This window comes from Paroedura picta, chromosome 8 (assembly GCF_049243985.1).
Source record: "Paroedura picta isolate Pp20150507F chromosome 8, Ppicta_v3.0, whole genome shotgun sequence".
NCBI classification, from domain to species: domain Eukaryota; kingdom Metazoa; phylum Chordata; class Lepidosauria; order Squamata; family Gekkonidae; genus Paroedura; species Paroedura picta.
This window is the reverse complement of record NC_135376.1, coordinates 94,373,834-94,398,253: the sequence shown is the minus strand read 5'-3', so window position 1 is coordinate 94,398,253 and position 24,420 is coordinate 94,373,834. Positions and strand designations below refer to the sequence as shown.

The 24,420-nt window shown below is 45.9% G+C and overlaps 1 long non-coding RNA gene across 1 annotated transcript; it reads right to left on the bottom strand.

Annotated features, from left to right (window-relative positions):
* Positions 1-19,213: 19,213 nt before the first annotated feature.
* Positions 19,214-20,458, bottom strand: LOC143842706 (uncharacterized). Its single transcript, XR_013233310.1, has 3 exons — positions 20,376-20,458; positions 19,781-19,838; positions 19,214-19,506 (listed from the first exon to the last, which is right to left on the bottom strand). It is a non-coding gene; the product is annotated as an uncharacterized LOC143842706 (long non-coding RNA).
* Between the last annotated feature and the right edge of the window lie 3,962 nt (positions 20,459-24,420).

The following is a 24,420-nucleotide window of genomic DNA, read 5'->3' as shown; positions in this document are numbered from 1 at the left end:
ATTCTGCTTCGGTTGGTAGTGGAGCAAACACAGATCCCTCCCTTGTGCCACATACCTCTAGTAGTATGTGAGGTGGACCCTGGAGCAGATCCCAAATACTCTTTGGGGTTCATTTTTGCTCTTTGTTGTTATTGGAAAATACCTACACTTTTTAGTTCAGATTTGATTGTGTTCTCTACATCAGTGGTCCCCAACTCCTGGTCCGTCGATCAGTCGGTACCGGGCCGCAGTTCCTCCTCGTCCTCCTCCCTGGCTGCCCGTCCTCCTCCCGGGGGCTACCCTGCCACTCTGCCGCTGGCTCACCTTTGGTGTTCTCCAGCGGCTGCCATGGCTGGGGCTCCCCCTCGGCGTGGCGCTGCTCAGCTGCTGCGGGCAACGCCCCCCCGTGGGTGGCGGGAAGTCAGGGGCACCGACGGGAAAGCAAGCAAAACAGGGGCTCAGGTCCCTCAGCAAAAGACTCCCCCCGCCTCAGTAATTTGTCAAAATTGTCAAGCGTTGACCGGTCCCCAGTGGTGAAAAGGTTGGGGACCACTGTTCTACATTGCCAAGTTGTAGATGCTGGAGGAAAGCTTCCAAAGGCTGTTTGTATCTAAGATTCTGACCAGTTGTGGACCATCAGAAATAACTTAGAGGGCAGAGCCCAGGAAAGCTGGCTAGCACTGAGACCAATGGAGTGGTGCACTCCCTGCACTTGTCCAGTAGATCAGAGGGCAACTCACAATCATATCTGAGGGCAAAATTATTATTACAGCATTTGCAGGTCTACCTTGAGGACTTGGGATTATATTGAAATTGTCCCTCCCCCCCAGTACCCCTCATTGCCCACTTCCTGACTCTCTTCCTTGTGGCCCTCCTCAGCACTCCCAACATTTGTTTCAAGCACCATCAGCTCATTCACAGCCTCAGCATATCTTGGTTCAGGTTTTCCCGTTTCCATCAAGTATGGACACTGAAGGGAGGAAAACACTGAGGTTCCTAAGGGGATATTTCAAGAATTAAGGAATCTCTGGGAAAGTGGCTCAAAGGAATCAGTGATACTTCTCTAATATGAATTAGGTGGTTCTGTAATGCACTACAGTTTAATATCCCATTAGAGACTTTCTGCTGTAAGATTCACTAATGTGATATTTAAACTATTGCACACTAGAGAACATGAAGTCTATGAGTCTGGACTGGGACAGTACTGGAATACAGAGTGCCCATGTTGTGTGCAGAAGATCTTAGACTCTATCCCTGACATCTCTCATGAAAAGATCTCATGCTACAGGACTGGGAAAGATCTCATGATGCAGGACTGTGAGGTGCCAAGAACCTCAAATCAGGGATTCTGGACCGTTTCCACACTAGGCTCTCAAAGTGTCTGCTATTACTCCTCCAGTTGACTGTCCAATGTCTTGGCTGCTTCCTGGCTCTCAGTTGGTGCACAGGAAGCTATGGAAGGAAGAAGAAGAAGGAGAAGAAGCAGAAGGAGGAGGAGGAGCTGGCTTTTATATCCTGCTTTTTTCAACCAGGAGTCTCAAAGTGGCTTACCTCCTCATCCTCTCCCCACAACAGGTACCCTGTGAGGTAGATGGTGCTGAGAGAGCCCTGATGCTACAGCTCTGTGAGAGCAGCACTGTCAGGGCTGTGACTGGCTCAAGGTCACCCAGCTGGCTGCATGTGGAGGAGCAGGGAATCAAACCTGGCTTGCCAGATTAGAAGCCACCACTCTTAACCGTTACACCATGCTGGCTCTCAGAGGTATATCCTTCTGTGCACCGAACTTGAAGATAGGAGGTTTACCCTCTGAGAACCTGCTTAACTAGTCAGGATCGGCATTTCCTGACCTCCTCCCTCATCTCCCTTAGGAGGCCTGCCAAGGAAGCGTGGTGCAATGTTTTCTGGCCCCTCTCCATGAATGCAGAGAAGGTTTAATTGCCTGGAGGCATGTGGCCAGGAAGCCTTGCTCGCGGTACAGCCACTTGTCGCAAGAAGGCACACGTGATGTGCGGCTCTGACACCGAGAGTCTCCGTTGCCCTGGTAACCATTTGCACCTGCGGATGGAGGAGTGAGTCAGAGCACTGAGATTCGGCGTTCTTTTTATGGAACGTTGAAATCTATTCATAGATGAGCTTGTAGGGAGAAGAAAATCCCTTTCTCTTTAGGTTTTTTTTAGCACTGCAGATGCCTCTTGAGAGAAAACGAAGGATGTAATGCAGTGTGCTATCTTATCCTTTGGCTACCAAGCAGCCCCTGGCTAACTCACAACAAAATCTATCTAGTCCAGGATTTTCTTTCCCCATCTATTGACTACCGTTCTTCCCCACTGCTGAGCATGCGGTTGCCCCGTTTGACTTGGTGATTGTGCAACAGGGTTCCTCAGTCCGGCTGACCTTTGTTCTGGTGTTCGACTGTTGATCCACAGAGTGTCAAGACCCTGTTCATATATTCATTGGTTACCTGTGCACCTGTTCTCATGCTCTTGCCATGGGATCCTGCCTCGTTGATGCCTTGTTTTAGCCATAAGGTATTTTTCCATAACTTAGAGGCCAGGTGTCTCTCTTTTCCATATATCTCCTGGGTGTGTTTTATTATTTTGACCTTGTTAGCTGTACTGTATCTTTGGACTGTCTTTGTTGTGTCTAAGCTGTTGCATTTGCTTTTGCATGGGAAACTCTGTTTGCATCTGGCATGCCTCATTTCAAATAGGAGAAAAGGGGATTTTGAAAAAAGATTATAGTCTGCTTGTTAAAGGTTTTTCAGTTTTAGCAAGGACCTACCTCACTCCCTGTTTGCTATCTTCAATAAAGAGGTTTCTTTTAACAGTGAATCTGCTTATTGATATTTTGACAGGAACTTGACACAAAGTTCCCTGTGAGAAAGCTGACTGGTTTGCCCAGAGCCGAGCAACTGCTCCTTTCTTCACCTTGCTCCTGACCCATCCTTGAAATGAAGGTACCAGACAAAAGGTTTGGGTCATATTGGGAAACTGTCCAATTCACTTGGGACTGGATACATTAAAACTCACACACCGCTCTTGTGTAGATTCCCAAAAAGCTTCACCATTGTGTATGACAATATTTGGCTAAGGTTCAACATGGTCAGAGGCCTCTCTTTGCTTGCTCCAAATGTGTATTAAGAGATGCTGCCCATTCAGCTCTTTGGTTCAACCCACTGAGAACTGGTACAGTGGTTTGCGGGCACTTCCCACCAGCAGCAACAGCTGTCTTTAAATCTTTTCAGCGGCACACATGGTGAAAGCATCTTTTGCCATGAAAGGTTTTTGAACATGGTGCTGGGTAATTGTGTATCTTTCCTTAGTCTGTATAACTGATTTCTTGATGTAACAAGACACCCCCCCCCTTCCTGGTCAAAACCCTATGGGCAGTTTATTTTAAGAATATAAGAAAGGCTCTGCTGGATCAGACCAGGGGTCCATCTAATTCAGCATCCTCTCCCTTACAGTGGTCAACCAGTTCTTCTGGAGGACCGATAACAGGGCATGCAGGCTAAGGCCGCCCCCTGATGTTGTCTCCTGACTCTGGGATTCAGAGGTTTTGTGCCGCTGATTATGGGGGTTCCCCTCAGTCATCATGGCTAGAAGCCATTAATCTATCTTATCTCTTTAAAGCTGCTCACTCCTGTGGCTATCACTATGTCCTCTGACAGCAACTTCCACATTTTAAATAGTATTTCCATTTGTCCGTTCTGCACCTTTTACTGGTCAGCTTCATTGGAAATCTTTGTATTCTAAAATTTGGGGAGAATGAGAAACATTTCTTTTTGTCAACTTTCTTCATCCCATGCATCATTTTGAAACCTCTATCATGTTCCACCCTTAGTCTTTTCAGCCTTTCCTAATACGGGAGATGTTCCAACCCCCTCATAATTTTGGTTGTACTCCTCTGTACTTTTTCTAGCTTTGTCTTTTCAGCTTTATCTACTGACTAGCAAGAAATCCCATTGCACCCAGGAATGCAATGGGCGCAAGGACCCAGGGGATACCGACAGGCACAGTTCTCTCTCTCTCTCTCTCTCTCTCTCTCTCTCTCTCTTGCAGCGGAAGCCATAGGAGGTAATCAGGGCTCCTTCATAGCAGGGAAGCAAGGGTCCTTTGCACTGTGGGGCTCGTTTGCAGTTTGTCTCTGTCTGTCTGTTTCTCTCCCTCGCAGCAGGAGCCAGAGCAAGTAATCAGGGATTGTTTGCGGTTTGGCAGGGCTCTCTGTGTCTCTGTGTCTCTCTTTCTCACACGCTGGCTCCTGCAGTGTCTGAGAGCAAAGTGGCTAACGTCCAGGGAAGGAGGGCGGGAGCTAAAGAGGGAAGCTGGCCACACCCAAATTGGCCCTATTCCATCTTGGACAGCCAGGACACTCTCCACCTCCAGGGCTTTTTCACAAATATTAAGAGGAACAATGGATAAGGATATGTCCTTTTTGCTTCCCCAAATCATGCATTCATATAACCTCTAAACAGATGGTGATTTGGGATTTAATAAACATCTGGAGCTGAGGTCCATCAGTGGCTACTAGCCCCAAGGCAAAGATGGGACATTATGTCTGTGACCGTGATGCTGTGTATTCTTGGTGTTTGGAGGATAACAGTGGAAGGGGCTTTTGGGATTAACATATGGAGCAGAGATCCATCAGTGACTCTGGTCTCACAGGTGTGTTAATAGCCAGATTCTTCCTCACTTTGCGGGGTAGTTTATAGGGAGCACACAAACAATCTTCCATAACATCCCAAACATTAATTTTCAGTGCCTTGTCTGGCAGGAATGCACCCTGGAATAGATGGCAAATACATTTGAACTCAAAGGGACACAGTCTGCTCCCAGACAGCAGAGATGGAGGCCAGCCAGATGTCAGGTTTCCAGGACTTACCTGGGCTCTTTAGATTAGGTTACGAAGATCACAATATCTTTTGGACAATAGACTCTCCAGGAAAGTTGCTACTAATCTCATCAACTCCCAGTCTCTCCTTCCCCTCACACCCATGGAATTCGATTAGAAATCACTAACAGTTTGCCCCACCATAGTTGTTTCCCACACTGGAATTTAGGGGTTGCCAAGACACATTAACATCTTTGGTTCTGCCACTATAGAGCAGTCAGTTATTTTTGGTTCCTGGGAAACTTCTAAGGTTCTTCACTCAGGGCATATCCATCACATGTCTTCTGGTTTCTTTACCCTACACAAGAAATCACATCAAGTACATTCTTTGAGAGTATCACATCTTTAACCGCTCCTGCAGAGCGGATAAAATAAAGCAGTTAGGGCTAAAGGTGAGGAGATAGGGCGGGCTCTGTCCGGGATAAAAACTTGGAGAACCCAATCAGGAGCCGCTTCACAGCTCCTGATTGGGCTCTCTGAGTGTCACTCGAGGGCCATTGGCTGGTTGGCCTGGCTTTGCCTGGGCTGGCCAGGGAGTCGCCGCTCAGAGGAAGAAGTCTTCCCCAGCGGTAAGTCCTCCGGCCAGCTTCCCCTCACCCAGGGAGCCTTCTGTCGGGCCCTGGGGCAGCCGAGCCTGCCCCTGGGCCCGGCAGTAGGCTGCAAAGCCCGCCGCCACCGTCCCAAGCCTTCTGCCGGGCCCTGGCAGTAGGCCACAAAGTCCCCTTTCATGCCACCTACCTGACTCCCTTCCTCCCAGCATTCCCTTTGTCCTTCCCTTCCTTCCTCCCTCTCTCCTATCTGCCTCTTTCTCGCTACCTGTTTCTCTCCCTCTTCTTCTGTCTCTCTCTTCCTCCCTTTCTTTCTGTCTTTCTCTCTGTCTCTCTTTCTCCCTTTCTTCTTTCCTTCGCCCCATGCCTCCACCCACCCACCATGCTAGCGCCCGCTGTATTTTGCCCACAGCATGCTTAATATCTAGTCAGCCATAATCCAAGGATACAATTTTCTGATAAAAGTGCAGCACCTAGCACCAGTCTCTCTCTGTGTGTGTTTGTTCCCTGGATGTTCTGCATATACCATCTGCTCACATGCAGGCTACATCTCTTTTTCTCTCTGAGATGCTGGTCGTTTCATTGAATCCAGGCTACTTCACCAGATCATATTGGTAGCTATAGCTTTCCCTGCTTCTTCAAAACGATTCCCTTTCGACCCTGCTTTAGGTAATTTCTTGTATGTATGTTTTAAGATCTTTAGTGTGTGTGTTCGTAAGTTACCAATTACTCTAGACTGGTTTATTTAAGGGTTTCCTAAGGAAAAAACTTGGCATGTGTAGGTAGAGATTCCATAGTTACCTGCCTCTCCATATAATTTCCTCATCTAAATTCAGGAGAATTCATTCATTCATTCATTCATTCATTCATTCATTCATTCATTCATTCATTCATTCATTCATTCATTCATTTATTACCTGCCACTCCCAAACAACTCGTGGCCGGTTACATGTGTCCGATAAAAACTCCATTAAAACCACAGACATAAAAACAACACAATTCATTAATCAAGAAGAAGATGCAAATACGATGGAAAAATTCACTCAGCTATTCTCATTCCCCCATTTGGGTGGCAGGTGGCCCTCCTGATGGTACCTGGGTTCTGGCCTCTGTGTGACACAGCGTAGTTGGGCCAGATGGGCCATTGGCCGGAGCCAACATGGTTTCTGCTACATTCTTGTGTACTAAGACAGATTTTATGTTTCAAGGCAGGAATGCCCCCAGAGGTGTTTCATTATAAAGTGCCGGAGATGCTCATTAGAAAATGGATTGAGATGTACTGGGAGGGGGAGAGGGGAGTCATTTGGATTTAATTGGGTGAGGATGGGTTCCTTGCTTTAGTAACTGCTGTATTTTTAAAAGGCAGTTTTTCACTTCACTACTGGCATCATTTATCACCTCCCCACAAGGCCCTGACAAGGCACCGGCCTGGCGATTATGCATAATAATGGCTTCCCTCATCTGAAGTTTGCGCCTTGAGACATTTCAGTGTCCAAAGTGCAGCGGTGTGTTTGAGCCCCGATCCCTGTTTCTCCAAGAGTCTGTTAATTTTTCACCCTGTCACGTTACTGCTGGGGTGTCCTCTCTGTGACAGGAACAGTGTGTGTGTTTGTGGGGGGGGGGGCATTGTGGCTGCCCAGTTTTATCTTCTCAGATAGGAAATCACTAATCTGATTTTTTTTTTAACTCTTCAATGTCACTAGACTAATGTCCCGGCAGGGCCAGTGTCTCCATTCCATTAGGGATGAGGTGAAACAAGAGAGGTGGTGAGAGAAGACCATGTTGGTAATCTGGTCTCTGATGAACGAGGCCAAGAAGCTTATTAAACCCGAGGTTCTTGAACTCCTGTTTGGGGTCTAATTAGGGCAGGAAACATGGTTTCTTTTCTGAATTCTCCCCCCACCCATGAGGATTCTTGTTCTTCCAGTGAGAGTGGACACCAGAACTGAAAATGCTCTGAAAACCCAGATTTCTTATTCAGCATGACATCCCAGTGTATTAGGCTGGACCCCAAATGAAGACAGACGTGTTTTGTCAGGCCAATTCATTCTGTTGGCCCGCAGAATAATGTACACATCAGACTTGTATGGTGGAATAGTTAAGAGCAGGGACTGTCACCTGGAGCAGGGGTAGTCAACCTGTGGTCCTCCAGATGTTCATGGACTACAATTCCCAGGAGCCCCTGCCAGCAAATGCTGGCAGGGGCTCCTGGGAATTGTAGTCCATGAACATCTGGAGGACCACAGGTTGACTACCCCTGACCTGGAGAACTGAATATTCCACATGCAGCCAACTGGGAGGTATGGGGCCAACCACGGTGAATTTGGGCACAATTTCTGAGGAATATTAAGGGACATTGCCAGTTGTCTATGCCATCCTAAGCAGTTACGCCATACTAAGCCTATTGATTTTAATGGATTTTGGACCAACTGGGCTTAGAATGGCATTACATGCTATATAAATGTTAGTAGCACTGATATCGTTTAGGGAGAAACGGGAAAGAAGAATACAGGAAGAAAGGAACCCCCAAGCACCTCCCTGAGAACTGTGATTCATCTTCTCATGAGGAATATCACCCTGAGCAATATGGAAGGGTTGGATATAAATATAAATAAATATTTGTCCGCAGAGCACCTCACCACAGTGATCCATGCAATGGTCATCTCTAGGCTGGGTTACTGTAACTCTCTCTACGCAGGCCTTCCCTTATCCCTGCTCCAGAAATTACAACTGGTCCAAAATGCAGCTGCTCACATCCTTACCGGAACACCACGGAGAACCTACATCACCCCAATCCTTCAGCATCTGTACTGGCTACCAGTTGAGTACTGGATCAGGTTTAAGATACTGGTACATATCTTTAAGGCCATATGCGGTTGGGTCCTGTGTACCTCAAGGACCATCTGCGTGTCCACAGCCCTCAAAGAGTGGTGCACTTCACCTTCTCTAACAGATTGGTAATCTTTAGCCCCAAAGAAGCCTGCCTGGCCTCGATAAGAGCCAGGGCCTTTTCAACAGCGGCCCCAAACAAGTGGAACGAGCTCCCCAATGAGATTAGGGCCCTAACGGAACTTAAACAAAATGGAGCTGTTCTACCAGGTTTTTATTGGTTCTATGTACACCACCCCAAGACGTCATAGTGAGGGGCAGAATATACATAAAAGAAATAAATAAAATACAAATTTATTATAATAGGCAGGACATGAACTGCATATATACTGTAGAATCCAAGTGTTGTTTTCTGCTAATAGAAGGTGTGTCCAACAGCAGAAGAGAACATTTCCACTGTCTGCCTTCCCTCTCATGCTTATCCATGACATGGAACCTCCAGGGATGGGTGTCAAGGGCTGATCTCTGGTAGGGGAGGCATCTGCAACTATCTCCCCATCCCATCCTCTGACAAATAAGGAGTTACAGATTCAGTCAGTAGCATTCACAAGAAAGTCCAGACATTATTTCATTCAAGTTAATAATAAAAATAAAATGTTAAACTTTCTTTGTAAAAAGGCATCAGTTCCTATCTTTGTTAAGAGGAGGGGTCCTCCACATGGTGGAGTCAGTGGGCTCCATGGTACCTGCAAATATCTTTCTGGTAACCTCCACAAGGCCAAGGAAGGGATTGTATTCACCAAGGCTTTAGATAGGCCATTAGTGATTTAATTGATTGTACAGATGATTTTTTAAAAATCTTGCTTTGTCGGTAACTGCTACCACAAGACAAAGGTCTTTACTGTGTGACTGACAGTAAGCTATGCAACCATTTCATATCTGCCTCCCTATCCTGCAGCAGCCATTTTGTAGCAGCCATTTTGTGCCTACCTTCTCCTCCAGTAGACATTTTGTGGCAGCCATTTTGTGTCTGCCTCCCCTTCCTTCAGCAGCCATTTTGTGGCAGCCATTTTGTGTCTGCCTCCCCTTCCTGCAGCAGCCTTTTTGTGGCTGTGCCTACCAGCCTCTGTCAGAATTCCAAAGATCCCCATAGGTTCAAAACGGGTTGGAAGCTTTGATCTACATGTCATGCATGTGTGCATGAATGTCTGTGTACATACCGCTTATACCTTACATAGACACACAAACAGAGATGTCTCTATACAAATCCGGTAACAGGTGTTACAGACTGAGAATCCAGTTCATTTCTCTTCTCTCTTAATCTATAGGCATTGGATTTCTTTAGTTTCTCAATAGCACCATATAAAAACTTCATGTGCCAGATGGCTAAAGTCTTCCCCATGAAGCTTTGAAGAACGCTTGAAGTTTTCCCAATGTACTTTCCCCAGTGAACATTCCATGGCGCACACGTCATGTACATTGAGACAAGAGGGAAACTGTTGTAACAGATACTCCTTGTCATCTGGATTATAGAAGAAAAATGAATGAATTCACAGTATACCACAATGCTCATAGGGAAGATACTGCCACGGAAGTGAAACTCCTCTTAATAAAGTTTGGAAATGAAGCTGAATTGTATCCTTCAGGGGTAGTCAAACTGTGTCCCTCCAGATGTCCATGGACTACAATTCCTATGAGCCCCTCCCAGCATTCGCTGGGAGGGGCTCATGGGAATTGTAGTCCATGGACATCTGGAGGGACGCAGTTTGACTACCCCTGCACCCTTAGATTATATATACTTGCTCTGTTAATGAACATTGGGTTTTGTTTTTTTTCTTGGTGCATTGTCCAAACATATAGCCAGGTTCCAGTAAGGTGGTTTGACTGGGAGCAAAATGCTGACAGAACCCAAAAGCAGTGAAGTTAAGAAGAGGGGCCTCATGAACTGTCCCCACCACCACTATCCCTTCACCCCCACCTCCCCACAGGCCTACTTGAAGTTCCCAAGAAAGGAGCTATAAGTTTAATATTGTGATCCTTTGAGCCTGCAGTAATGAAAAAAGCAGACAAAGAGCTCAGAGTCTCATGCCTGAGAACTATCCCTCTCATAGAGCATCTAGTCTGGGTCAGCCAGCTATCTCCTTGGCTGAGCAAGGATTTGAACCCGGTTTGCTCGAACCCAACACCATGACCATGTTTTACATTGCAGACTAACCTTGGGTCCTTCAAAAGCCCCCTTGTATACACCAGGGGTTTCCATTCTTTTTGAGCTCATGAGCACTTTTGCATTCTGACCTAGGATGGTGGGCACGGTCACAAAATTGCTGACATGAGAGGCGAAGCCACACATACGCACCGGGAGCCTAAGTGCAGGGGATAGGTGCTCTCTCAACTGCATCGACTCCAGATTGGAGACCTCAGAGGTTTTGGTACTAACCTTTAAATCAAAGGAAGATTTGCCTCTCAAAGACCTTTTATGCACTGGAGGTTTTATGCCAGGCTGCAGGTTGGAGTTTTAGACATGGCAGGTTGCCCCACCTGTTCCTGCACCAATATCGGGGAGCATTTGGCCTGGTGCACCTCATCCACCCCCGATTTGTGCTCCTGCATGGGAGTCGGGGCAGTGAAGTTCCCAGTGCATAAACAGTCAAAGAAAGATCTAGAATCCCTATTTCTCCCGACCCACAAATTCAACTGAATGGGGCTGATATACTGTATATAGATGTTTTAATGCATATACTGTTTTTTAAATCTGATTGTTTAACCAAGTTGCCACCCATCCTGAGTTATCCAGGAATAGCAGGATAAAAAAATGAAGTTTTTTGTTGTTGATGTTGTGACAAGAGGGTGCTTGTAAAAAAATGCCCTGGGAAACAGGGGTGAGAGTGAGCTTGGGCTCAGGCACCCAAAGGGGGACCCCTGATATACATGGTTCACAGAGAAATATATTTCAGACTAAATTTACAATAAAACAGAATACAAATTTCAGTGGAGATCAGTGATCTGTGACTGGCAGTATGTTTGAATGATTGGCATGTAGGAGTAGAACCATCTTGTACTTTCCTTCTTCTGTTTAGGGTTGCCAGATCTTGACTGGGAAATACCTGGAGGTTTTGGGGGTGGGAGCATAGAGAGGACAGGGTGGCTGTGAAGATACAATTGACAAGGGTGGGGAGACAGTGCCCCTGTTCCATTGAGACCTGGTAAGCAAAAAATGGCACCTCTATACCTTGTAAAGGGCCTCTTATGGCACAGGGTGGTAAGGCAGCCGACATACTGTCTGAAGCTCTGACCATGAGGCTGGGAGTTTGATCCCAGCAGTCGGCTCAAGGTTGACTCAGCCTTCCATCCTTCCGTGGTCGGTAAAATGAGTACCCAGCTTGCTGGGGGGTAAAATGGTAATGACTGGGGAAGGGAAACCACCCTGTATTGAGTCTGCCAAGAAAACGCTAGAGGGCATCACCCCAAGAGTCAGACATGAATCGGTGCTTGCACAGGGGATACCTTTATTAAGCCCATAAAGATGAAAGTCAGATGTTTTTTTTACCATGCACATTTTGATGACATTATGAACTGTAGAATTCTAGTCCTACAAATGCTTACATATGTAATATATACATTAATACATACAGTTCCTTGTATATTGGTATTACTAATAGGGAGTGATCATCTGGATTTCTGACCCAGCAGTCAATACCAAGGTAAACCAGGTTGCTGTGGACTTCAACAGTGAGAAATATAATTGCAGTTCTATTGGATTTTCACCCTCTCTGATGACGCTCGTGGGCGATTTGCAGCCTCTATCCTCTCCTTGGAAAACAAGGTCCTTGTGTCAGAGATCCAGAAATAACTGTGCCCTCATCATGAATTTGAATATCCAGCTGGGAATTCAGATTGCAGCCCCAGAGAGCAAAGTGTCTTAAAGCCGATGCCTCATTAGTGCCTCAAGCTTGGCTAGGTATAAAAGCTTTAAGCAAGCCAGAATCCTTGATAGGATGGAAGATGAAAAATCTAATGAACGGAGATTGTACTTGGTTTCTTAAATGTATATTTCAAGAATATCAACTTCATCTTGATCCTGTTGCTCAGGATTATGGCAATACGAAAGCAAGCTTGGCTTGGAAATTGCCCGTAACTTGACCAGATGAGATTACAACCACTTTTGGGGGCAGCTCAGTGGTAGACCAAATGCTTTGCACGCAGAAGGTCTGTTGGAATTGCAATCAGCAAGTAATTTGGTGAAGTCAGCCTTGAAGGGCTATTGTTAAGCTGGTTAGGTAGCTGAGCTGCGCCTATGCGATCACTAGTGTACCTAATGGTCACTCTGAAGCTGAAATGGAAAAATCCCAAGCAGATGGCTGGGATTTCCTTTGTTTAAGTTGGGCTTCCAACCATTTCCTGCTTCTTCAGGAAGAACATATGTGTTGCTCAAGCAAGCAGTAGCAGCCATTAAAACTCTCTGCTGATGCGCAGGCATGTAGTCTGCTTGAATCAGCCACAGAGGCTTGCAAAGTCTTTTCTTTGTCATTATCTTTAAACTTTTGTACTCTGCTTCATTAAGGAGACTGAAGCAGATGAATATGATATTTGTTTGAAAATAATCTTTCCAAGTAAAGATTATCTGTCTTTTAAACTTCAAAGTGGTGTGAATCTGCATCTGTTCCTCTTCCACAAAGATAATTAATAACTGCATACTTTCAAAATGCTCCGTTACTCTGAAGTTCTAATTTTCTGGAGAGACCTATGACCAAGTCTAGTGCAAAAGTCCCAACAGGGTCCCAGATTCAATCCTGGGCATCTCCAGTTAAAGTGAAGGGATCAAGTAGTAGGTCATACAAAAGATCTCTACTTAAAACTCTGGAGAGCTGATGCCAGCCTCAAGTAGCTAATACTGACCTTAAAGGATGAAAGGTCTGATTGCTTATAAGGCAGCTTTTTGTGTGTCCTGCTAGATGGCCCCATAACTTTGTGCCCTTTGACATGGCAGCAGTTGTGATCCGAATAGGTAGCAGCGGCTTCAGAGACTATCCATTCCTATCAATGTTTCTCTTCCCTCTGCCCCTACTATCAATAGGGAAGGCTAACTGTTATAGGCAGTGTTCAGAAGAGACAGAAGTTTCTTACAAGAGACAGAAGTTTCTCAGTCTATCTTTGACATGGTGAGAGGAACAGAGACGTTTGGCCAACACAGTCCTTCCAAAAATAAATCAAGATGAGTAGCCATGTTAGTCTGTCTGTAGAACTAGAAAAGAGTTGTCTGGGAACAACTTAAAGACTAACACAAGTTTTGGCAAGATAGGAAGTTTCACGAGTCTCTGCCATGACTCACACAAGCTCATCCCTTGCCATAAATGTTGTTAGTCTTTGAATGCAGTACTGGCCTCTTGCTCTTCTGAAAGGTTTTCTTGCTGGGACTCCGGGGACTACAGGCCAAGAGTAAAAACCATGAAATCTCTTTTCAGAGCTAGTCTCCTTGAGAATCTCTTAGCATGCCTTCACAATTATGGATTCTTTATGGACTTATTCATCACTTGCTTGAGAAATCCAAGCACCTAGATCCCTAGATGTCAGGAAGACATTTTTAGGGGCTCAGGGCAGCATTCAATGATGATAATGAAGAGCGGGTTTTTATACCCCAATTCTCACTACCCTAGGGAGTCTCATTCTCTCTCTACAACAACCACCATGCAAAGTAGGTGGGGCTGAGGGAGCTCTAAGAGAACTGTAAGAACAGCTCTAATAGGACTGTGAGTAGCCCATGGGGAAGTGTCAGGATTGATAGAATCCTTGTCATAAATTAGCTTGAGTTCTTCCATGACAGTTTTATTGCTTGGTGCCTGGCTGTTTCAGGCCCTGTAATCATGCTAACTGAAATATATGTTATTGTAACTCTTATCACTTGTTGAGGCCTCTTGGCTGGGCCCAGCTTTACTATCATCCAGCCAAGGTCATGAGAATGTATCACTGTTTTTAATTGCATGACTCTCTTCTCTCCTTCTCCCCTCCCTTGGGAACTTTCAAGTTTTGGGCGGGAGAATTGTATGGATAAGAAGAAGCAAATCTGTACCCAGGTCAGATTTGACTTCACCAGTCTTGAGTTTGTAGTACTTCTCAATAAAAGCTTTCTTTAATTAAGAAGCTAGTTGTGAGTTCTTTCAACGCTTGACAGGAAGCTTGGGGTTGGGATGGGGTTAAGTCCAGCCAGTATTAAAGGAGTATTCTTTATTCGCTTTTAACTGCTGGTGAAGAAGCCAAGTGCATCACGAGGCTGCATCTCTTTCTTTCCTTTCTTTAACAAGCAGGAGGGGGGAAGGGGGAGCTGAGCCAGCAGCAACCTCTCAGAGAATGAGGCAAATCTCTGCTGAGAAAAGTGTGGGATTCTGGAGCGCAGTCACTTTAAAACAGATTCCAAACGGAGGGCAAAAATAAATCTTGAGAGGAAAGTTTTGCAACTGGGAACTGAGAAGTCTTTGAGCTGGCACCCAGCCCATCAGGGACAGACTGCTTTTCTACCTCAGCGGCTTAATCAGTTATACCAAGTTATATCTGCACCTAGATATTGTGGGGGGAAGGTAGGGCCACCGCAGCTCAATCATGCATGTTGCAGAGAGAAAATTTAAAGCACCGAAAATCAAAATGGAAATCAAATTCAGTGTAGACAGAGGGGATTTATTCAGACTAGGGGTGGATAAAAAGCCCCATGCAGATACTGCCCAGGTCAGGGTGCCTTCAATGAAAATTTACTCAATTTTAAGAGGAATTAGCAATGCAAAATATGGAATTTAGTGTAGAGTACACTATTGCTCCCTTGTATTCCGGTTGATTTGTGGCTGGAGACTGAAAGCCAAACTCATGTCATGACATTGTCTGGTAAATGACTGTCCAAGTAAAAATGGAGTCCACGGATACCTTTAAGACCAACAAAGATTTATTCAAGGCGTGAGCTTTCATGTGCAGGCACACTTCCTCAGACAAAATGGAACAAGAATTATGAGAGTACAGATATATAGGAAAGGTAAATCAGTGGCAAATTAGTAAACTGTGTCATAGTATCGGAGAAATAAATAGATTGGAGATATAAAACTGTCCATGTTAGTAATTAATGGCAGAAACTTTCCCAGATGTGAAAAGAAATAATGAAAAGAAACTAGTTGCGGGCCCCATCTGTCTCCGCCCAAGTGTGGTAGCATCCCTGCAAGCCATGCTGGCAAGTTATCTTGTCCTGAGACCAGAGATTAAATTCTAAATTACATTCCATATTACTAACATCACATTACAGTCACATTGTCCCAAATAAAATAAAATTGTAAGAAATGTGGATATAAGAGTTGAATGAGGTTAGCATGCATAGTGAGAATAAAAAAACCTCACTCAGAACAATGGCATACCCTGGCCTCAACAAGGACATAGGGTTTTTATCTCAGTATATTTATAAACCTCAGCTTCTGGACCCTGCCAGCTCATGGGGGTTTACAAAAAATTTTTAAACTCACATGAAATACATAACAATACCATAAAACCATACTGGTGACAACCCCCCCCCCCCAATCTGTGGGCCTCCCCCCTCCCACCCATCCATATCCTATAGTAACAGACACCACCACACCTACACTCGGGAGGGCATCTTCTGGCGATGTCCAGCCTATGGGGGCCTGTACCGGTAGGAACCCAATCTTCCTAGCCTGGTCTCAACAAAATGCCTGATCTAAGAGCTCCATCTCTATGCATGCTAACCTCATTCAACTCTTATGTCCACATTCCTTACAATCCCCTCTTATTTTTTAAATTTTATTTGGGAATCAAAGGCACGTACACCCATGGATAAAATTCTGAGCGTGCAACACTCAATACATTTGTCAGTGGGAGATGTGGGTGACGCAAGTGGTTTTAACATGTGACTTTACCCTACTGTGTCAGTTAACTAAATATACATTTCCAAGCATATGCGCATGATCTTCAAGTGGGCAGTTTGCATTGATCTTCTTTGGCCTAGTCAATGGAATGCATGCGTGTGAATTATGGTATTTTTACTCATACTGTCTGGATACTTGGGGTACATTCATGTTAGACCCACTGTGTTTTCTTACAGGTTGATCATGCAGAGTCATTTGGGCGGGGGGCTTTCTTTCCCTGAATATATTTCTAAACTGCAGACAATGCCCTGCGAGTGATCTCATTATGGCTGGGATGCTCAGCGTTTCTCTGGGGAACTAGTTTCCCAATTTAGATTAATTTAAAACCTCCTCCGTCTCACACACAACATAAGGATGGAGAGAGCCGCATTAGATCCACTTTGTTTGTTTGGTTTTGCATGGCTAAACCCTGATGAAATTTTCCAGTCCTGAGTTAAATGGATTTTACTGTTATAAAACTAGGGAGTGAGAAAGTGGTCCAAAAGCAGCAGTGGACACGGTTGCCACTCTGGGTTGGAAGAGTTTGTGGGTAGAGCCAGGAGAGGGCCGGGTTTGGGGAGGGACCTCAGCTGGGATCAATGCCATTGAACGGGGGTAACTAAACCATGGCTCTCCAGATGCCCAAAGACTACAATTCCCATGAGCCCCTGCTGTGAGGGGCTCATGGGCATTGTAATCCATGAACAGAGTCTCACTTTGGCCATAGAGATTATTCCCCAACGCAGCCATTATTCCTGGGGAAATTGATCTCTGTTGTCCTTTTATACATTGTAATAAAAGGAGATCCCCTGGCCTCAACTGGAGGTTGGCAACTCTAGCAGTGGAAGGCTGTACAACAGGTGTTGAAAGGTGCTGTCCATATTTATTTAGAATGTCATAGTGTCGCATAGCTTAGTATACCCACTATCTTCACCACAAGGTCTAAATTAAGTGAGAGTTACTCTCACTTGTGAGGAGAAGGATCTGACAGTCCTTTGGCAGAAGACTCTAGTGGTCATGGAGTTTCTCCAATTTCCCCTAACCTAGCAGCCATTTCTGACCCCGGGAACTCTGATTACTGGGACTACGGGGTGGTGGATTGCAAGGAAAAATTGTCCTTCCTGGTTCTTCCACCAGTAGAACTGCCTCTTTTATTTCTAATCAAATGGACATGGTAACACATACATAAGTGTCATCAAGGAGGCACTGTGGTGTACTGCAGTGGTTAAGAGCAGTGGCTTGAAATCTGGTGAGCCAGGTTTGTTTTCCCACTCCTCCATGTGCAGCCAGCTGGGGGACCTTGGTCTCATCACAGCCCTGATAGTGCTGCTCTCACGGAACAGTCCTGTCAAAGCTCTCTCAGCCTCACCTACTTCACAGGGTGTCTGTTGTGGGGAGAGCAAGAGAAGATGACTGTCAGACGCTTGGAGACTCCTTCAAGTCATGAAAAAGCAGGGTATAAAAAACAACTTTTTTTCTTTCACCAGCTAAATTGTGACCTAAGTTGGCTAGATCGGTGGCATTAGAACTGAGTTGAAATGGGACCTACCATGTCGCTCTGGAGAAAGGAGCATTTCAGCATAGCTTTATGCTATGTCTGAACCAAGCCAGTGTGTATTTAATGTGGCGGCCAGGCAGTAAACATGACCCACTCAAAATAAGAGGCTGTAACAAACTTGTTCTGCCTCTTGTGGCGCAGAGTGGTAAGTGGCAGAAATGCTGTCTGAAGCTGTCTGCCCATGAGGCTGGGAGTTCAATCCACCCCGTATTGAGTCTGCCATGAAAACTCTGGAGGGCATCACCCCAAGGGTCAGACATGACCTGGTGCTTGCACAGGGGATACCTTTACCTTTACCTTTAACAAACTTTGTGCTGGGAAGAATGACAATTTCTGGGAGCATTTCCTGTCCTGTGGAGTCTTGAAACAATCTCTTTCTCCTTGAAGACGCCTTCCTCAGCTCGCCCGCCAATGGCACAGGACGTTCCTGTTCTCTCTCTGCTTTCTTCTGCAGCCGTCCCATTCTGACAGTTGGTTGTTTATGTAAATGCATTTCCGACAAGGCAGACGGCCGAACGGCACGGAGATGAGCCGCGATTGTGGAATGGAGTGAATTCAACAGTTCAGTGCCGTGAAAAACGACTCGAGTCAATGTCCCGCTTTTATCTGTATTGAACACCTTTCATCCAAGTCTGTTAATCTAGTATAAATAATGTCTCACACCTCTGTGAATCAGTCTTGTTTGCGTTCCCTATCTGAACTCTTTGGCTGATGTGGGTGGGTGAGCTGGAGTCGGAAAAGGGAGAGTTGGAGGAAGGTGACAAACAGGCCCTGGCACCTGCAACCTTTACCTGGGGGGGGGGGGGGAGAGCTGTCCGACTCTTTCTTTCTCCCTGGAAGTTATTTAGATTTACAGCATCACCTTCCTTCCTTTCATGTCGCATCAATTCCCCTCTCCCTGCCCAAGTCCTGCAACAGACCTTTAAACAGGCCTTTGTGTGCAGAAGGCGAAAAAATATATTAAAAATCGGCAATCCTTCTCTTTTCAAGTGGTGACATTTTATTAAACATAATATTAAGGGGAATGGGCCCCGGAGGGAGTGACCTTGGCGAGCGAAAAATCGATTCCGCCGGGAAGAGCAGATGCCACCGGACAGGCAGAAGTCCTTGTCAAACACAAGAGCTTGCAGTCACGAACTGGAGTTAATGGAGGATCATCCCCTCTGGGAATGCTGATGGAATTCCTTGACCCGGGCAGACGGTAGTTAAGAGAAGGGATCGACAAAGGGTTGAAGATGGACGCATGTAAGAATAGGTCACATTGATCTAAATCAGGGGTAGTCAAACTGCGGCCCTCCAGATGTCCATGGACCACAATTCCCAGACCACAATTCCCACAATTCCCATGGACCACAATTCTGGGAATTGTAGTCCATGGACATCTGGAGGGCCGCAGTTTGACTACCCCTGATCTAAATAAACACCGGGAACGAAAATGATACATCCAGCAAATAGGTTGGAGTCAGCAGACCGGGGCTGGATTTTACCCCCACCCCCACCCCAATACATTCTGTGGTTGTATTTTTCAGGGAGGTCTGTACACATCGCTGCTGTTGGGATTCGGGCCAGATGCAGGGGTCCCAGTTGTGGCAGAAAGGTGCCTGAAGCATCTGGAATACGTCTCATATTAGTGGACCCCAAAATTGTTATGGAAACTGCACGTCCTGTGCCTAGTGGGTCCATTGGGTTGACCCAGGTCCGGGTTGTGTTCTGCACTTGATTGAAGGCTTCTGGGACAGTCAAGGGATTCACGGATGCACTTAACTTTACCGTCATTGCCTGTGCCAAGAAGCCTGGCTCAGCCTGGAGTCTGCACATATGACAGGGAGGAAGAGTGGCTGGAAGTTTTCAACTTACTACCTTTTAAACATTCCTTTCTTTATTTATCGTTTCCATTTCTAGACTGCCACTCCTGGGCATGCCAGCTCGCAGCAGCTTACAACAGACAATCTACAGATAAAAAGTAAAAAAAACCTCCTTAAAACCCCAATTCCCAGGGCATTTCCGCACAACAGAAAAGATAGTGTTACGCCAGCTGAATGGTGTTGCGCTAAACATTATCGCGCCTCCAAGCCCCTCCTCACCTTTTTGCTGTGTCGCTTTCGTCGGCCTACTTTTCGTACTTCTCACCCTCCACAAGTGCTGGAAATGGAAGAAGAGAGCAATGCACTTTACACGTGACTCTCTTCTGCCTGTCAGTCAATCCAGGCAGCCAATCCCCTTTCTCTATGCTTTAAAGGTCCTGCAATGCCTGCTAAATTCTTTAATTCATAGTTCTCTGTTTAAACGTCTATATGCCTATAAAGAGAGCGAGTTTGGTGTAGTGGTTAGGAGTGCGGACTTCTAATCTGGCATGCCAGGTTCGATTCTGTACTCCCCCACACGCAACCAGCTGGGTGACCTTGGGCTCACCACGGCACTGATAAAACTTTTCTGACCGAGCAGTGATATCAGGGCTCTCTCAGCCTCACCCACCCCACATGGTGTGTGTTGTGGGGAGAGGAAAGGGAAGGCGACTGTAAGCCGCTTTGAGCCTCCTTCGGGTAGGGAAAAGCGGCATATAAGAACCAACTCTTCTTCTTTAAAAAATTAATCACATTCCAGATTGGGGGGGGGGACTTTAAAGAGGCATGCTTTGCATTACAGCTTGGGCAGGGGTGGTGGTATTTCTGGCATTACCTGCATGCTTGATTATATTCCGTCCTTGGCAGAAACTGATGGGGCCAACCATAGCAGGCCAGCTTGTGAATGGGAGGTTTCCGTTGGGGGTTTCCGAGGCTACGGCTCTGTTGAGTCAGGAGCCCAGGGCATTCCGGAACCCAGGTGGGTGGCAGTTAGAAGACTCCCGTGCTGAAGGGATTTCGCTTCTGGCAGGAGAGGCAGGCAGGTGGGTCACCGTGGGGGTCTGGAGCAATAGAACAAAGTCAGAGTCCAGGGTCACCTGAAAGCCAACCAGCTTGCTGCTGTGGCAGGGCTCTCTCAGCCTCACCTCCCTCACAGGGTGTCTGTTGTGGGGAGAGGAAAGGGAAGGCGACTGTAAGCCGCTTGGAGACTCTTTCAGGTAAAGAAAAGCAGCATATAAGTACAACTCTTCTTCAGTAATATCAGGGCTCTCTCAGCCTCACCCACCTCACAGGGTTTCTGTTGTGGGGAGAGGAAAGGGAAGGTGACTGTAAGCTGCTTTGGGACCCTTTTGGGTAGAGAAAAATGGTATATAAGGACAAACTCTTCTTCTTCAGTACTATCAGGGCTCTCTCCGCCTCACCTCCCACACAGGGTGTCTGTTGTGGGGAGAGGAAAGGGAAGGCGAATGTAAGCTGCTTTGAGACTCCTTCGGGTAGAGAAAAGCGGCATATAAGAACCAGCTCTTCTTCTTCTTCAGTAATCTCAGGGCTCTCTCAGCCTCACCCACCTCACAGGGTGTCTGTTGTGGGGAGAGGAAAGGGAAGGCGACTGTAAGCCACTTTGAGACTCCTTCGGGTAGAGAAAAGCGGCATATCAGAACCAACTCTTCTTCTTCTTCAGTAATCTCAGGGCTCTCTCAGCCTCACCCACCTCACAGGGTGTCTGTTGTGGGGAGAGGAAATGGAAGGCGAGTGTAAGCCACTTTGAGATTCCTTCGGGTAGAGAAAAGCGGCATATAAGAACCAACTCTTCTTCTTCCTCAAGTTTAATTCAGGGGATGCACTTCTGTGTGCACTTTGAGGGTATCTAAAGCAGTGTGCATGCACACAAAATAGGATTGCCTAGTCCTCCCCTCCACTGGCAGGGGTTGGGGGAGGTAGGCTGGCAGATCCAGGTTGGGAAACTCCTGGGTGCTTGGGGATGGAGCCTGGGGAGGGTAGAGGCCCCGGGGGAGTACAATGCTATGCAACCCACCCTCCAAAGCAGCAATGTTTCAGTTTTAGACAGAAAACTATTGGGCCCTTATATTCTTGAGTCCCTTAACCTTTTGGTCCTTAATTCAATTCATTTTTCTTTTGTTGCATACTTGAGTGTCCCACAGAACTGCCCCCACCAGGTGGAAGGGCCTGCATGACAAGGTTAAGAAAGATGCCCAGTCATCTCTTGTTCTTCGTATGGTGGTTAAGAGCAACGGCCTCTCATTGGGAGAGCTAGGCTCGATTCCCCACTCCTCCACATGCAGCCAGCTGGGTGATCTTGCACCAGTCACAGTTCTCTTAGGCCGTTCTCACAAAGCAGTTCTCTCAGAGCTCTCGTGGCCTCACCTACCTATCTGTTGTGGGGAGAGGACTGGAAGGCGATTATAAATTGATTTGAGATGCCCTAGTAATGAAAAGCAGGGTATAAAAACCAACTCTTCTTCTTCTGCAGAATACACCAAACAACATTGTTCAGGGTGTTTTTGGAAAGCAAACAGGATTGTAGTTATTGTCTGTGAACTTTTAGGCCATTTTCATTGCACTGCCAACTGTATATATGATATTGTTTGCGTTGTGCCCTTCTTCAGTTTGTAATCCTGACCTGAGGAATGCATTGGATGTGTTTATCACACCATCTCTTATTTTGTAATCCCGTTTTTATTGCATTGTGCGGTTCTGTTATTAAACTGTTTCAATTCCATTCTTTGGCATTGTGCCATCGACCTTGTGCCTCAGCGAGAGAAGCAAAGTAGAACTGAAGCAAAGTAATAAAAACAAATTCCTGATACTCTCCCACACCCTATTTAGAAGAAGAAGAAGAGTTGGTTCTTATATGCCGCTTTTCCCTACCCGAAAGAGGCTCAAAGCGGCTTACAGTCGCCTTCCCTTTCCTCTCCCCACAACAGACACCCTGTGAGGGAGGGGAGGCTGAGAGAGCCCTGAGATTACTGAAGTAGTTCTTATATGAAGCTTTTCTCTACTTGAAGGAGTCTTAAAGCAGTTTACAGTCGCCTTCCCCTTCCTCTCCCCACAACAGACACCCTGTGGGGTGGGTGAGGCTAAGAGAGCCCTGATATCACTGCTCGGTCAGAAAAGTTTTATCAGTGCCGTGGCAAGCCCAAGGTCACCCAGCTGGTTGCATGTAGGGGAGCGCAGAATCAAACCTGGCATGCCAGATTAGAAGTCCGCACTCCCAACCACTACACCAAACTGGCTCTCTCTTTAATATCTATATGTGCTTTCTGGCCCAGCTGGTCCGTAGTTTTGGGCTGGGGTGTCACCAGTATGCAGATGACACCCAGCTCTATCTTCTGATGGACTGCTGATGGTGTCTCCAGCTGTTTGGAGGCAGTGGCTGGATGGATCAGGAAGAGTCGCTTGAAACTCAGCCCCTCCAAAACGGAGGTCTTGTGGATGGGAAGAAGGGGGCAGGATCAGGAAGCGCGTCAGTCAGTCAGTCAGTCAGTAACCTTTTATTGGCATAAAATGTATAAGACATATAAAAATAGGGTTTAAAATTTCAACAAAATAATAAAGTGGGGTTACATGACCAAACAAATCTTAAAATGATTAAATAAACTATAAGAGATAAAATACAAGGTAGGCAGCATATTATAAAAGCATCTTAGTTAAAACTCTGGCAACTAAAATGGTTATCTCTGGGTCTTTGTCAGAGAGCAGAAATTGCAAGGTCATAGATTTACTTACAGAAGGCTTGTTTCCCAGCAAAGCAACAAAGCTGTCATCCCGACACTGCTCATATAAGGGGCAATCTAGCAAAATGTGTGAGACAGAGTCAGGGCAGCCAGAACCACACGGACAGAGTCTCGCATGGTATGGGATATGATGGAATCTTCCCTCTAAGACCTTTGAGGGGAAAGCATTCATTCGTGCCAGGAGAAAAGCTCTTCTCAGGGGTGGGACATCAAGGAGATGCAAATATGTAGGCATAATATTTCTCTGCATAATGATGCCAAAGAATGCTGGTGAGCAGACTCGAGGCTGGGTAGGTATGAGTTCCTGCTGCTCATGGTCTAAAATTCTCTGTTTAATAATCCGGAAGATACATTTTTCTTCCAGAGGTAGTAGGGAGTTCAGATCGATGCCAATGGAGACTAATTTTTGTTCAATAGCCTGGAACCATTGAAATTTAAGAGGGTCACTTTTTAGACAAGTTAAAAGGCTGCCAGTTTCTATTCTAAAAAACAGTCTGACCCAAAATTTAAAAGTAGCTATCCAGGCCCTTGTCTCTACCCTAATTTGGGCAAATTCTGCGCAAATGGCATGGTAGGAGACACACCCCTGCAATTTGCCTATAGAAAGCAGATTGAACACCCTCAATAGATTTATTAAAGGCAGGAACCCATAAGGGGCATCCAAACAGGAGCTGGGACATTACTTTGGCATTAAAAATTTTAATTGCTGCAGGGATAAATTGGTTACCTTTCGCAGAGAAAAAGAACTGTTTTATCAAAGAAGATGAGGATTTGGCCAGATTGATAGCTCGTTGGCAGTGGGAGCTCCATTTCTGGTTATACTGGAAGGTAACACCTAGATACTTAAATGTTTTGACTTGTTCTATTGAAGTGCCTCCAATAGACCAAGTCATTGCATGCCAGCTCTTAGAGAAAACCAAAACTTTTGTTTTATCATAGTTAATTACTAACTTATTATCTTGGCAATATTGGTAAAAGGTGGATAAGTATCGTTGTAAGCCAACCCTTGTATATGAGAGTATTGTAGTATCGTCGGCATACAACAACAAAGGAATATGCTGGGAACCAAGTTTTGGGGGATGACCATTAATTGGTTCCAGTTTTAACGCTAAATCATTAATGAAT